This window comes from Indicator indicator, chromosome 25 (genome assembly GCF_027791375.1).
Source record: "Indicator indicator isolate 239-I01 chromosome 25, UM_Iind_1.1, whole genome shotgun sequence".
NCBI lineage: Eukaryota > Metazoa > Chordata > Aves > Piciformes > Indicatoridae > Indicator > Indicator indicator.
This window is the reverse complement of record NC_072034.1, coordinates 11,758,846-11,774,919: the sequence shown is the minus strand read 5'-3', so window position 1 is coordinate 11,774,919 and position 16,074 is coordinate 11,758,846.

Here is a 16,074-nt window from a genome sequence, read left to right as displayed (position 1 = left end):
AATGTCTTCAACTGCTGGTTCAAAGTCCACCTACATTTATAAATTTAACCACAGTTTCCCATGCTGAGTTATATGTGTGAGACTTTGTGGCATTTAAATTATTTTATTTATGGCATTTCAGTTATGTTACTTAATCATACTAAGCCATGTATTCAATTTGGTTTGCAAATCCAGGACAATAATCCTTTCCTACCCAGTTGTACCTATATAGAAAACCCACATCCTCCACAGCTTTGGATAATAAACACATTGCTACCACTGAAACATTCTTTTTTTTTTTTCCCAGCTCTTCCACTGTGTCCAGAAGGCAAAAGGAAATTTCTTTCGTGCTTTTATAAACTTTGAACTCCTGTTAGCAGTGTACAACGTTCTAGCCTGAATTTCTTTTAATTTTCAGCAACAGAGAAGGAAGAACATGGAAAAAATTCCTGTAAGATGACACAATATGCATCTACCTGTGACAAGGTGGATCCAAACTGAGTATAAAATGGTTGCTCCCTGCAGAAGGTCCTCAGGGAATACAGCTCTGTGTGGAAAATCACAATTGCAATGGTAAGCATGCATCTGTATATACAACTACTTGTCATATGTAGAAGCTGACGTGGATAAGATTGTTACATTCAAGACAGACTTTGTCACAAATGTCCACCTGACTGGACATTGCATTTCCACACACAAATATAAGCAAGAAAATGCCTAAGAAAGTGGCCCAAGATCCAAGATCTAAGCTGCCATTAAGGTCACATCCTTTCAGAACTGTTATGCTGTTGGGTACTGCTAGGAGAAAAACGTCACAATTTCTGGGCAAATTTTTGGTATAAACACATGAAAAAAGAGAGAGCATCTTATGCTTGCCAATGGCAGAACAGAAGTTCCTTTAAAAATAATGAAAAATAGCTTACAAAACAAGAGGTGCTTCATTGCCTTCAGTGTCATTTACAAAGACAATCTTTAAAAATTAAATTATAGTGCTGATTATAGCTGAGTTTGTCTGTATGTGTATACACAAACTCTTATATACATATGGCCCTCAAGGGTAATCAGAATGGATTATCTTTCTGGTTAGCAAACCTGAAAAACTGGACAACCAAAAAATGAGTCTAGTTTAGGTAAGGAAGAATATGCAGTGTTCAGAAACTACTTTTATATTCCGTCAAGCAGCTGCATCAGGGGTTTTCATGAGGAAAGTCAAAATTGTCAGGTCACTCAATATATTGATTTTTTATGTAATGAAACAACTGAAATAATGATAGCAAATTATTACTATTCATTATTATTGCTCATAGAATGGTTTGGGTTGGAAGGCACCTTTAAAGTCCATCTAGTCCAGCCTCCCTGCAGTCAGCAGGGACATCTGCAACAAGACCCTCAGAGGCTCAGAGCCTCATTAAGTCTGACTAGGGATGGGGCACCTACTACCTTTCTAAGCAACTGGGTCAGTGTCTCACCACCCTCATTATAAAATATTTCTTGCTTCTCTCTACTCTAAATCTATCCTCTCTGAGTTTAAAAACACTTGTTCTATCACAAAAGACCCTGCTGAAAAAATTGTCCCCATCATTCTTATAGGCCCCCTTTCACAGTCTCACAGAAAATCAGAGGCTGGAAGGGACCTCAAGAGATCATCAGGTCCAACCCCCCTGCCAGAACATGATCACGTAGGGGAGTCTGCACAGGAATGCATCCAGGTGGGGTTGGAAAGTCTCCAGAGAAGGAGACTCCACAGCCCTCCTGGGGAGCCTGTTCCAGTACTCTGTCACCCTCACTGTAAAGAAGTTTCTCCTCATGTTGAGGTGAAATCTTCTATGTTCAAGTTTGAACCCATTGTTCCTTGTCTTGTCACTGTGAACCACTGAAAAGAGCCTGGCCCCCTCCACTTGACACCCACCCCTCAGATATTGATAGACATTGATCAGATCCCCTCTCAGTCTTCTCTTCTCCAGACTAAATAGCCTCAAGGATCTCACAAGGAAGATGCTCAAGTCCCTTAATCATCCTCTCAGCTCTTTAATTACTGAAAGGCTGCAATGTTATTAGTTTTGCTTTTTCAACATACTGAAAACATTTCACCACAAAATTTCTCCTTTAGAGGTTTCACTGAGGCTATTTTGTTACAGAAGTCAATGCAGAGCTAAGACCATACTTACTGATTTACTGAAGAGGCTATAACTGAATGTAACAACTTAAAATGCAATCAATTCCAGCAATATATTTCAGATCCTACTTTTTGTTCATATCTATTATATTTTTTTTCTTCATAAATTCTGTCTTTTTTTTTTCCCCCTAGGAAGTTAAATAAAGGCTTTCAAATCCAGAAGTTCTCCACTTGCTGTCTGTTTCTCTCTGAGGAAATGATGCCTTTTTATCTGCCGTTCATCTTATCCACACAGGAGAAAAGTGGATTTTCAGGTCAGATACCTCTCTTACAAATCAATAATGTGTCATTGAAAAGCTGAGTTTGAAAAGTGTAGTGAAAAATATATGTATGTGACTTCTGTGTAAATGAGGTACTTGCATGTCTACAGTACTCAGAGATGTCTAAATCCCTCTTCACCACCAGGACCCAAGTGGGCTTTTGGCTGTGCTGTGCAAGTGATGGAAATGAATTCTTACTGTATTCACATTTTTGTCAAGGAGATGTGCAGGGTGCGTTTGCTTTCAGGCAACTTATTCCTCAAGGTTAAATGCATCTATGTACATAGAGAAATTGGGTCATATTCTGTTAGGTTTTACAAAAATACAACTAGCAAAAAGTAGACTTTGGAAAAGGCTACAGAAGTGCTATTGAAAGGCTTGTGAGTGCCTGGGCAGCATGAACAGGATTTAGCTCGGTTGTGGGAGTTAGTTTTGAATCATGATAATGAAAATGTTTTTCTGGAATTGATCTGGAGTATAAATAATTGATTTTTGAAATGTAAAGCTTTTACAAATGAAAAAAAAAAAAAAAAGGCCTGTTTTAATTTTAAAAGCAATCAATTAGTAGAGTTGAGGTACAAAGACTGAGCTGGTATTTAAGTAATGGGAGTTTTCAAGAGTGGATCACTCCAAAGACAGACATCAGGCTGGCCAAGAAGGCATTAGGCCACTTTGAGGATTTTTTTGTTTTCTCTGTGCAATGTAAGCCTTACAACCCTTTATGTGCACTAAAGAGAGGGGAACTGGCTATTACCACTGAAGCATTAAATGTCCTTCATTTCTCCTGATCATTTGTACTTGTTTGGCTGCAGCCAGCTCGTGAGGTACTTTGGCATTGAGGCTATTCCCACACTGTGGCATTTGTTTCCATTTGGATCTAAATTTGCTCCAATTAAAGCTTCTCTCCTGGTTTTCTGCTGCTTGTAAATGCCATGGCTCAGGAGAAGTTTAATGATCTCTTTATATATATATATATAAGTGTATATATATACATACACACACATATATAACTTCTAGCTTGTTAAATTTGTTTGTTTCTTATGACAATGTGTTGGTTCTGATAACACTTTCTGATCAAAACTAGACTCCATACTAAAACATTGAAGCAGCTATACTTCTATGAACAGCTTAACTCCATGACTTTATTCATCCCTTGTGAGATGAGAACTTGTAATGTGTCTCCTAACTAGAATACTAGGAGTTGGACAAGACCTCCAAAGATCATTAAGTTCAACCCCCCCCAGCAAAGCAGGACCACATAGGGCAGGTCACAGAGGAATGTGTCCAGGTGGGTTTTGAAGATCTCTAGAGGAGACTCCACAACTTCTCTGGGCTGCCTGTTCCAGGGTTCCATCACCCTCACAGTAAAAAGGTTTCTCTCTATGTTGAGATATAGTTTCCTTTGCATACATATATTCACATATACCTATAGAAATGTTTCCCCATGCAAATGAAAGATAAATCTTAATATATTTGACAAATCTTATATAGTGGGCAGATCCCTGTCCAAGAAATATGACAGCATTCACACACTCAAATAGTTTTCACCTTCAAGCAGTATGGATTCCTCAGTCTTTTGAAGAAGAATGCCATGCTGTTAACAAAATACTCTTATGCTGAGTAAACTTACTTCCTTTCCTTGCAGTGCTAACTGACAAAACAAAAAGCTTTCAAACAAAATATTTTCTTGACTTGTGGGCTCTTCCCCCAAATATTTCACAGCTCAAATCTTGTTCTTTCCTGTTTCAAACTTTTGTAACTGGGATGGGAGTTAATGAGCCCCACATGTCCTGGCTGCCAGCATATGGTCCTCTGCATCAGCAGAACCACCCTGCTTGTCTGTGCAGGGTCATGAAAAATGACATCCTTTTTTTCAGTACCTTTGTCAAGTCTTTTTTTTTTTTTTTTTTTTTTTTTTTTTTTTTTTTTTTTTTTTTTTTTTTTTTTTTTTTTTTTTTTTTGGTGTTTATACTCTGAGGGCTATATTTGCTTGTCAACTGGCCCTGCAAAAGGTACACTGAATTCAGAACACAGCAAATTCCCTGCATAGCTATAAAAACAGTAGACAAAACAGCACTGCAGTGCTCTACTTCAGTTCCCATGAAATATGGCACCAAGATGGAAGATTTAGACTTGATAAAGTCCTCTGCAGAAATTACCCATTCTACCAAAGGATTTACTCCTCTTTCCACAAAGGAGAAAGCCTCAAGCGTGGCACCCACTTTGAATGGATGTGTCTCAGTGGATCAAGAATATATTCCAGTTTAGAAAGATCTATGTGTACAGATGTATGTACACATCTATATGAACTACTTTTAAGCTGTCTTAGAAAACAAATCACAGTAAGCAGTTCAAGTAACTCATCTGAAAAAGTGAAAAATAGAGGAAGGCTTCCGGATCAAATGCAACAATAATCATTGGGGGGGGGAGAAAGTTTTTTTTTTTTCCTCAAAGCTCCAAGACAAGACTGATATATAGATTTTTCATATGGATTTTCCATATCAAGGTAAATGTCCATATCTAGCTGTGAAAGTATTCTGTCCTGCTGCTATATGATAGCATTATTGCACCAAAACAGCCCTATAAGCCACACAACAGCCTGTGAAGTAATTTAGCAGAGGAGGGAAAGGTCAGTGGCTTCAATTATAAGGGTTTTTTTAATACACAGAAGGATATGGGGAAATTCATGATGGGTGGAAAGAAAAGTCTTCTTAAAGAAGTATTCCTTCTTGGGGACTGTTTAACCAGCACAAACCTTAGGACAAAGAAACGAATCCTATTTCTTTCTCTGCTGAGTTACAGAAACAGATACCTAAAGGGTAATTTTATTTGATTGGTGGATGGCTGCTGAGTGTATCAGACACATCAATATTAATTTGATAAAGCAAAAAGAACTGCTGAAAGAACCAATGAGACCATCAATTTTGGCAGCTATCTCACATCATATCAGTTGCAAAATGTGTGCACTATACCTGCTTTATGTAGCATACAGCACTCAGAAGCAAGACTCAGGAAAGGGAAACACTTCCAGGCTGCATGTTTGCAAGCCTGTATTTGTTTGTCAGATCCTTACAACAGTTGCAAGTGCTACAAATACTTAGTGCAAATACTGTGACAGCAATTTAGCATTGTAACACAGAGCCTTAGAAATGATATCCACTAAGGCAGACAGACCAACAGGGAGCCTGAGCACTGAAAACTGCTATAAAGCAGTATGTTCTTCAGCTTGAACTGAAAAGTAACTTATTGAAGGAATTTTTGTTAGGAAGGATGGGACAAGGATAGAATAATAGCATTCTGTCTGTTAGCAAAGTCAAGCTGACTTCACAGGATTTATATGCAAATTTATATAGTTCTTTAGTTCAAGGCTGACTTTTATTTTATTATATTTTTTTTCCTCTTGGGGTAGTTATGATTCTTACTGCATGCAGTGCATGCATTTGATTTAAAGTGCACCAGGCATTCCTGTCTTTATAATGTTGGGAAGAAAGCATATATAATAAAACCCATAAATGATAAAATTATTGTACTTTGCAAATAGATTTTTCAGTAGATTGGTTGCCTTACAAAATACTAATGAAGAAGTGTCAGAGAAGTGCTCTCCTTCCCTCTCTTCTCTCTCTCTATCTCTCTGTACAAGTACAGTGACAAACTTGATCATCTCCAGGGTGCTCAGCACCATGAAACTCATTTCACAATTCTGCCATTGTGGAAGATGTATTAAAAAGAAGGTAACCATTTCTCTATAGTGATTTTGAGGCATCATAAATTAGACTTAGTAACAGAGATCAAGGTTAGTGTCCTTACTTCATACCTGTGCAAATCATAAAACTACAGCGATACCTAAATTGAGGACCGAGTTCAATCATTTTGGTCTCATATCCATATGGCTTATAGAGGTTCAAGGGTTTGTTTTTTCCTTTTTTTTTTTCACTTCTGTAGAAAAGACATTCAGTTGGGTTATTGTTGTTAGTGTGCAAACATCTCTTTTGTGTTTCAAGGTACTAAATAAACTTATAAAAAAGGAGGTCCCTGCAGTTACACCTGCTTATGGCAAATGAGACATGAATGTGGCACACATCAGGAGCCATAGAGTGAAACAGAGTTTATCTCCTTATTATTCTGTTAAAAGGAGGAATTTGTGCTGCCCTGGCACTCACTAGTGACAGTAGAACATGGTCCAGTAGCAGGTATTTTGTAAGGTGGACTTTACAGAGGCATTCAGGTCAGTTAATATTTACAAACCAGGGAAACCAGAAATGCAGCACTTCCTTCTGCAGTGCCCAAGTTTTCTTCTTACTCCAGTTAACTGAAGGGTAAGAAAGAGACAGCCTTTTACATGCACAAAAGCCAGAGAGAATCTAGTGAGCTCCCTAATGGCAAGTCAAACCATACTGGGCCATCAGACACTAATGAACTGAAATGAAGCTTGAGGAGCAGCTATGAAACTAATGTCTGCTTGAAGTGCTGGTTATGGATTGTAACCACACTGAGTTACTAATGGATCAGCTGTATTTTGTGGTTGAATGCAGTTTGACCTGGGTGGAGAGCAGAAAGAGAATATGAACAGAACTTAGTTAAGAAGATATATGAACTATAACTTCCAAAAATAAACTCTTAAAATATTATTGGTTGCAAATATGAGACATCCTTATGATCTAGGACTTTCCTTTAAGCTTTATCTGAAGTCAGTGATGTGCACTTGGGATGAAATTAAACATTAACTCATCGGTGCACATAGATACCTCAGTCAACAGACTTTGTCATTAGGCTCAGATCAACAGAGAGATTAGGGTTTATCTTAAAGTCATCTTAGGAAAAGGTTCATTGACATCCCTAAATGAACTCATATGATCCATAATGAAAATAATAATCACTTAAGGAAAAGGTTGAAAAAGAAAGCACTCCTGTTTAGTTTCAAACCACAGCAGACCTGGTGAATTACAAGCTTTTAGCTTCCACAGCACATATGGCAAGTTACATATCACTTCACTGGTTTAAAATCAGTGTAGGTCTTTTGTCTAAAGTGATCATAAAACAAAACCATCCAACTTGCCAAAACACTGAGGTTGTCTTAATATTTGCTTTGTACATTCATCACTTGGTTTTACGGCTTTTAGAATTCAAGTGATAAGTTGTGAGGGATTTTTATTGTTAGCTATTGAATCAGTTCCTTACCAAAATACACAAATATACAAACAAACAAAGCCCTCACAAACAAACAACCCCTCTCCAAAAAAAAAAAAAACAAAAAAAAACCAACAAAAGGATGCCAGCTAGAACAGTTCCTACCTATAATACTAAACACTTAATCCTGACAGCAATATACCCAATACACTTAGGCTGCCATTTATTTTTATCAAGTTTTCCTTTTATCTATATATTGAACTTCTTTAATAGAAATTATCCATATGCTATATTGTGTGAGCTTGATTTATTCTGCATTTGCTTAACGGCTTCATTTTGTCATAGAAGGCTGTGGAAGGAGAAAACAAAAGGCCAATATCTTAACAGCATGGATGCCCTAAGAAAAGGCACCTGCAAACAGCAATTGTAAATACTTGAAAAGTGCAAAAGCAGCTTATTGTGATTCATTACAAAGTTCTTTTTTAGTCTTCTAGATGTATGAACCCATACAAATATATGTGTGTAATTTATTTCAGTGCAAAGTCTACACAGCTATAATTGAAAAGTGTGTCACAAACAGCAAATAGTAACACTATGGTGACTGGAACTCCAGTGTGTCATAAACTGATATACTCAAGTTCCAGTCACTGAAGCAGTACTATTTAATGGTTTACTGAATTTATGAAAAAGAAATGCCAGCTGCCTCATTACATCATACTGAAGTGTTCCAGCATCTGACATAGACGTTTTGGACGACAAAATTAACAAAATTAATATGGGTGTGCTCACATTTATGCAGCCTGGTGAGAGAATGCATTCCAGTAAGTTAAGTTTATTTTGGAAGAGTCATGCATGTTTATTTTAATTGATGTGTGATTGGAACAAAAATCCTTGTGATGGATGAAAACTTTATTCACATTGCTCCAGAAATAAAAACCCAAAAAATCAAAACAAGAAAAAAAACAGAGCAGATATTTTTGCTGTGTTTCTTTTACATCTTGTGCTTGCTGTAAAAATGTAGCATTTTATAGTATGGAAGCAACAGAACTCTTTCATTTGGACTAATGGGTTTCTAATGAATTTTATGAATGCTAATAGGTCCACAATACATTTCATACAGCTAAGACATAATGCACTACTTCTCAAATGGGCCTGTGTAAATTAACTTTGAAGGGTGCCTGTGTTAGTCTTTCACCCATTAATTGCACCATGCGAACCCCCACAGCAGCTGATTCAAGTGTTCTACCCTGGCTGATTCTTGCTGGTGGAAATTTGCCAAAATGATTACATCAACTTCCAACAAACCACATGTGCATGACAACAGTCAGCAAACAATTACTTAAAACCCTATAATATAATTTGTAATTTGACATAATAGACTCTTCTTTCAGCGTTCCCATTTCCATGACAAAGCCAGGGGAATTGGAGCAGTTCTGCAAACAATCTGGGCTCTGGAGATAGAGTTGGGAGATGACCCTCATCCTTCAGCTCCTCACTGCTCCAGGCCTCCACACAGCCTGTAATTTGGGATTAAAACTGTGACAGTCATCATTTGGGGCAGCTCACTAAAATACCACCATTGCTTTCTTTTTAGCCCTGAAGTGATGAGGATGCCCAGCTTATGTTTTGGCTAATGAGACAGTGAGGGAGTTGAGGAAAATAAACCTTTAATAATGATTTATGGAAACAATAACACTGCCTTGAGTTTTAAAAACATCTGAAAGCAAATGTCATGCCCTTGCCTCCTCCCCAGCTTTATGTGATATTTTCCACCCTCCTGTGCTGCAAAGACCTAGTAAAGGCTGAATCTCAAGAAAGATGTGTAGTGGTAAACATATTTCTGCTTTAATCTAATATTCTTCAGTAAGGCCACAAAATTCTATCTATGCAACATTCAAAAACTGCAACATTATCACAGATTCAGGCCTTGAAGCCCTTCTGTTTTCTTTGTTCCAGGACAGGGGTCCTTGACGTATATTCAGGAGATAAATTGGTTTAAATTCTCTCCCACTTTCTCCCTTCCCTCCTCTCTGCTTTCAGCCCAGTGATTTATTTGAAAAAATGTGTGACTTCTCTCATTTTCCATTTATGGGCTAAGGGTTCTTTGGAGCAATAAAAGGACATAAGGCCAGCAAGGCGGAATTATGCAGCATCCATTTTAAAGAAATGTAAAATAATTGCAGTTTTATGTGGGGTGAGGACACTTGGAGGAATGTGAAGGCTTTATCTGCAGATAAGTGTTACCATTTTGTTTAAGCTGTGACTGCCAGAGTAAGACGTCAATAAACTCCTACTTTCTGTGATATCGTAAGGAGCAAAAATCTCACTCTTTAGTCTGGTTTCCAAATCAACTCAAAGGTAGAAAAAGGACTTTTTCTGTATGTAATACCAAAAAAAAAAAAAAAAAAAAAAAAAAAAAGAAAGTTTGTTATAACTTGGCAAGTGGTTGAGGATATGGAAGGGTAATAGTAATACTGTGTAATACCTCCTGAGTAATGGGGGGGGAAAAAGGGCTGTAAGCTACTTACAGAAAGCATATGATAGCATAAAACCATAGAATGTGGTTTTCAGGTCTTACAAAGGAGGGAAAAGAGCCACTACTGTGAACACTGGAAGATTACAGAAGGTTTTGTGTGCAAGGCAGTCGATTTTAGGCTGTTACTAGCTATCACGTCAATTTACTTTTCCTTCCATGAGTGTTTCCCTGTGTGATCTGTTTTCACAGCCCCTTGGCCTGGACTGGGAGACAGAGGGTCTTGTAGGTTCAGATGAACGGTAATGAGCATTGTCAGAGAGGCAAGAAAATTGAGTCCCTGCTCTGGCTGCTGGGCCGAGAGCTGCAGGAGCTAATTGTGTCAATGATAATGAGACTGAGCAGGCAGCAGATGCTCACGTGCCTTTACAATCCAAATCCCACCAACAAATTCCTCCCACAGAAACTTGGAGGGACGTCTTGGCACCCTGGAGATGGTGATAGACCCAGTCTCAGCCACATGCCACCTGCTAGAGCCATTGTTTAAAAAAAGGAGGAGGAAAAAAAAAAAGGGCTATTATGATAACAAAGTTGTTTGCTGTCTCTTGCAATGACTTTATGGCACCAGTTTTACCATACTGCAGCTATTTAAAAAAAAAAAAAAAAAAAAAGAAGGAAAAAAAAAAAAGGAACATCTGATTCTTTAAAGAGAAACATTTGTATTGAACACTGTTAACAGCTTACTTGGGAAGCCGGATGTTCGGTATATGTTATATATTCTGATGATAAACCATGCCTGCCTTTTCCCATTACAGCTCCCACTGTGTCTGCTTCCTACACCAGGTTTACATTTCCACATGTTTTCCCATGACATTGAAGCAGGGAGCATTTTTCCCCTCTTTTCTTCCCATTAAAAAAATCAAGGATAAGAAAAAAGGGCAGATATCTATGTGGAGTACTGTATAAATATTTACTGTAAAATAAAATAAACAACATATTTGGTCCTTATTCACAAAGCAGGCTGAGTGGTGAATTGTCCCTGAGGTTTTGAAGAGAGGAAAGCCAGTAAGGGTCCCAGTAGTGACAGTCCTTGCTAAATGCTGCAGCAGGGAGAGGTTCAGAACCTCCCAGGAAACTTGCCCAAGAAGATCTGTTTCTGGAGCAATCTTATTCAGTGTCCTTGCCACAAAACTTTGTGTCCAGCTTTGCACTCCTACATGGCCCATGCTCTTCAAGACAATTTAAGCTGACCCTGAAGCTGTTCAAAATCCTTCCTTGGGTAGGGTTTGTTCCCATCAGCACCAAGGTCAGAATACAAAATTGTCTTTAAAACTCTGGAGTTGCCTCTTGCTCCACTGTGGCTGCATACAGCCAAGCTCTGTCTCTGCTGAAGATGATGAACCCTTCACTCTTCACTAGAGTGTCTGTCCTTGCAGCATATTGGTGGCAAACAGCTGCTGGCAGTAGGTACACATGAGTGGATCTGGATCATTTGGCTTAGGCTGTCAGTGGAAGATTGAACACATGCTTTGTCTGGTCTGAAGACACTTGAAACAGCAATTATGCTCCTTTTTTAAACTCCCAGGGGCAATGGAAAAAGTTATAGTTCTATGAAAAACTTGGGTTGAGCTGGTAAGTTGACAAAGTATGTATTGCAGCCCTGAGTAAACTCACATCTACACCAAACTTCCATCCATTCCTTTAGAGAAACCTCATTCCTGTGAAGAAAAGAAGTGTCACAAATGCAGCTGCTCCTTCTGCTCTGTGTTAAGAGTGGCTTTGGTTAATATCATCACACGCTGGTGCGTTTGCAGGGTACAAGAGCACGACATTTGTCAAAGCAGAAAAGCAGCAGAGTAAGATGAAGAAAGCTTTCAGATTTATTCATGCAGTCTTTTGAATTCCAGTGGTTGCTGTATAAAGATTTGTTAACATCTGGAATAAAACCAGATGTGGGAAATCCAATGTAAGTGCATCAGCATGTAAAGTTAAAAACTGTGCCTCAGGCAAAGAGCACAGGTGTTGCAAGTGCTTTCCCTACAGGGAAAAAGAGGTCTGGGGTCTCTGATTGCACTGCCAACCACTCCAGTCCCACAGGGGACAAGAAATGACAGAGCATCTTTGTCCTTTGAGTTCCACTTTGCATGAACCAGTGGTTGTAGCCACTGTCCTCTGAAGTGTCTGGCTCTCCTCATTATTTGTAGTTGTAGTGACAGAGATGGACAAGATCTTAAAAATGATGCATTAGGAAATGGGCAGTTAGTTACATGTTGTACACAATACTTGATTTTAGGTGGCTTTATGGAAAGTGAACCATGGTCTGATTCTTACCCTTGTTGGCTTAGGTGTGGGGGGAAAGAAGTTCTGACAGGAACCTTCTATCCCTAGCACATATAATACTCAGCATATACAATGCACAATTAATTTTGCTGAAGTGCATATGTTGCTCTTAAAGGCAATTTTGGGTATCAGATAGAGAAATTCTACTTCATGGAAATAAATAACAAAGAAGTAAATAACCAAAATGGCAAATATGTTGAAGTGAGCAAATAATGGAATTTCCATTATATACTCTGCCATACTGACTAATTTTCAAAATAATTCAAAAGCATCCTGTGATCTATTACAGGCATTTGTTTTTAGTAGAGATTTAGTAAACTGTAGGTCTCAAGCATTTTTCTGGTTTGCACTTGGTAAAACTTTGAGAGATAAATGTTTTGTTGGATCAGAAGGAGACTGAATATCTATGCACAGAAGTTGTAGGGGCTTCACTCCCTATTTGTATACACAATGCTGCACTGCAAAACTGCCACAGAAATTTACTCATGTAGCAGAAAATCTGATCTCCTGCCCTTTGCCATGATGATTGATGATAATGTAAAATCTAATTTTGAACTCATAAAAAAAAAAATTCTCAACTGTCAGCAGGTGTATACAATGTTGTGGTTTGATTTTTTTTTTTTTTTAAATGAATAATCAGGTTTTATTTTTTTTTTTTAAAGCAAGTTGAAAAAGTTAAAATTATAGACCAGGACTCTGAACTAGATTTCTCTGTCCATTGCTACTTCTGGCTACCTGGTCCTTCTCTTCCAGGGTTTCCACTGGTTCTTTGTTGGAGCAGGAAGATATTTTTTCCTGATACAGCTCTTACCTTTACCAAATGTTTCCCAGGTGTTTCTGAGGTGGCAGAGTGGCAGAGTGGACACTGCATAGAAGAGGCCATGCTGTGACTGGGAACAGAACAGATCTTCATCAGGATCACTTTAAGGTATAGGTATGTGTGCATATAATTGAGGTACAGATTTTGTGGAGGTCAGGATTGAGAGCATCAAGCTGATTTTTTTTTTTTTTTTTTCTTTTCCTGATTTGCCTGCCAGGATCCCTGGCCCCATTTTTATCACCAATTCTGTTTTCAAGTGAACCAGGTAACCAATGCCTGATTGAAGTGCACTGTTTAGCATTCCACAGATTAAAATATATGGCCTAGGTAATGTATTTGGGCTTAATTGAGATGGCTGTGACACAGAGGTCATACCTGATATGTCAATGGGCCATTCTTCCTTTAATATCTGTTAAAGTAATAAAGCCTCTGATGCACCTCAGCTCTGAAAATGGTATTGGGTATAAGAATGACTGATGAGATAGTTAGTAGATAGGACAAATACAGCATTAATTTGTGATGAGTTCTATAACATGGTTGCCTGTGCAAAAATCAGTCTGAAACGTCAGCTTGCCTTCACCTACTCCACTGAACAGCGTCATATTGACCTTGGATCAGCTTATTTGTGGGTCCAAGAGTGAGTATGAAATAGCAGCACTCATTTGCCCACAAGGACACTCCTCACTTCATCTCCACTCATGCTGCAGTGGATGGAAATGTAAAATATAAAGACCAGGGAGAGCTCTGTCATTAGTTCTACTTTGTGAAACAAATTTGTTGAAAAGGGACAGAGAGTAGGTGAGAGAGAGGGAGGGAGGAAGAAAAAGAAGAGGAGGGAGAGAGGGAGCCCCCAGTTTTGTCATTCACCATGATGGAAATGTTCTTTTAAAGTACAATTCTGACCTAGGAAGGGCTTGTCTTTCACATTCATTACACAGGTGTCAAATCAAATTTTATCTTTCTGTGTCTTGTGCACTGGAGCATAGTGCACATGACATTTTGTAACATGATGCAACATAAGGCAATAAATCATACTGAGAGTGAGTAAAACCTCATTTTTGTGTGTGTATGTGTGCAGGGAGGGGAATGAACCAAATGGCACTGTGCTAATTTCACCGTGCTTCCATCATTGTTAAGAAAATTATTTTCTTTCTCCCCTGTCCCTGCTGAGGGACTCTTTCCCAAAATAGTTCTTCAAAGTAAAATTGTCTGTCACCTAACTTTTGCATATCCACTGTGTATCTAGGGGACTGGTAACTTTTAGAAGTAAAAGTATATATTTGAGAGCTCAATAAAACTCCTTGGAGAAACAAGACAGACTTTAAAGTATATCATCCACAGAAATAAACCTACTTTCTGCTAAGTGGAAATTTAATTAATCTGCCATGTGGTTTCTGAAATAATACTGTAGGCAAATCAAAGTGCTATCTGGAGCCAGTTTGTTTTTATTCCTCAGGTGCCTCACTGAAGGATTTGAATGCAACTTCCTAGAAGAACGTTGTGGTGAACGTGTTAGGTGGGAATAACTGAGATTACTCTCCAGGAGGCCAGCAGCACTCCGCTCACGTGCCTACCAGCATTCACAATACCATGCTCCCTCAGAAGTGTCTGATGGCTGCACGTGGGACTCTCCCTTTTCTTTGTAAGGGAAGTCTGCCATGTCAAAGGTGGGCTGGAGTTTAAGAGACTTTCAGACAAAACTCATTCACTGGATATGGGAGGCATCAGCCTCAGGAATGCTGTGCTTGCTTGTAAATTCCCTACAGAAGTATCACTTCTAGAAGTGCCATGCACTCCAGTACTGCTGAAGCTAAGCAAACAACTCAAAAATGTGGTCCTCCTCACTTGCAGGTTCAAATAATGTGAGATGGAAAGAAAAAAAAAAAAAAAAAAAAAAGACTAAGGCTTTTTAGTTGCTGTGGTTCAGAATTTAAATAAGGACTTTTATGCTAGTGATATTTTATTGTCATTATAAATGTAAATGGTTAGTTGCAAGACAGTGAGGACTTGAGTGGCATTATTACATGCATAGCCTGACAGGGGAAGTTGCAAAATAAATCATTAATTTAAAAAGGGAGAAGCAGAAAAGAGGTGCTGTAATTCCTATCTGTAGGTATCCTGCAATCTATTAATACACAGAGTCTGTCTCTGAGAAAGACCGAAGTGATGAAGTGGAATTGCTATTTGGAAAGCGATAAAAATTTCATAAGGAAAATTCTGCATATCTAAATGCACTAAACAGTCACTTGGAGGAACACTTTATCATTTAAGTGTATATATAACAGTTTAGTTTTTAAGCAGTGAAATTATTTTTACTATGAATTATTCATCTCCTGTACTCATCATGTAAAAGGGGCAGTGACTTCTTTTATCAACAAAATACTTTTTATTGACACTGAGAACAGCATTTAATTGAACCTATTTCCCCAATTATCGTCAGAAAAGAGTTTACACTGCTGTTGGGGAAAAATGTTTTAGGAAGATTTATCAGAGCTGCAAAAAAAAGCTGTCCATGAACTAATGGAATTAGATTATCTTTGAATTCTCTCCACCAGAACTTAGAATGGCCACTAATTCCTTTCTTTGCTCTTTTGGTGTTTGCAAAGGGGTTCACTAAAGCTTGAATTGATATAATTATTGGCTCGGATTGTTAGAGATTTAGGCCAGATGGCTATGGGTTTCTAAAGTCCCAGTTGCTTGTGTTAGCTTTTCTAGTTTGCCTATAGGGTTTGGGGATCAGCAATTTGAAAGGGCTGCAAACTTGTAAAACAGTATTATTCATGGGGGCAGAATGTTCATCAGCGTGACCCAGTACTAAATACATTCATTATGGGCATTTCTATTCTGCACAATTTGCCACACGGCACTGGTTTGTGAAAAAAAAAGAGACAATGGCTTA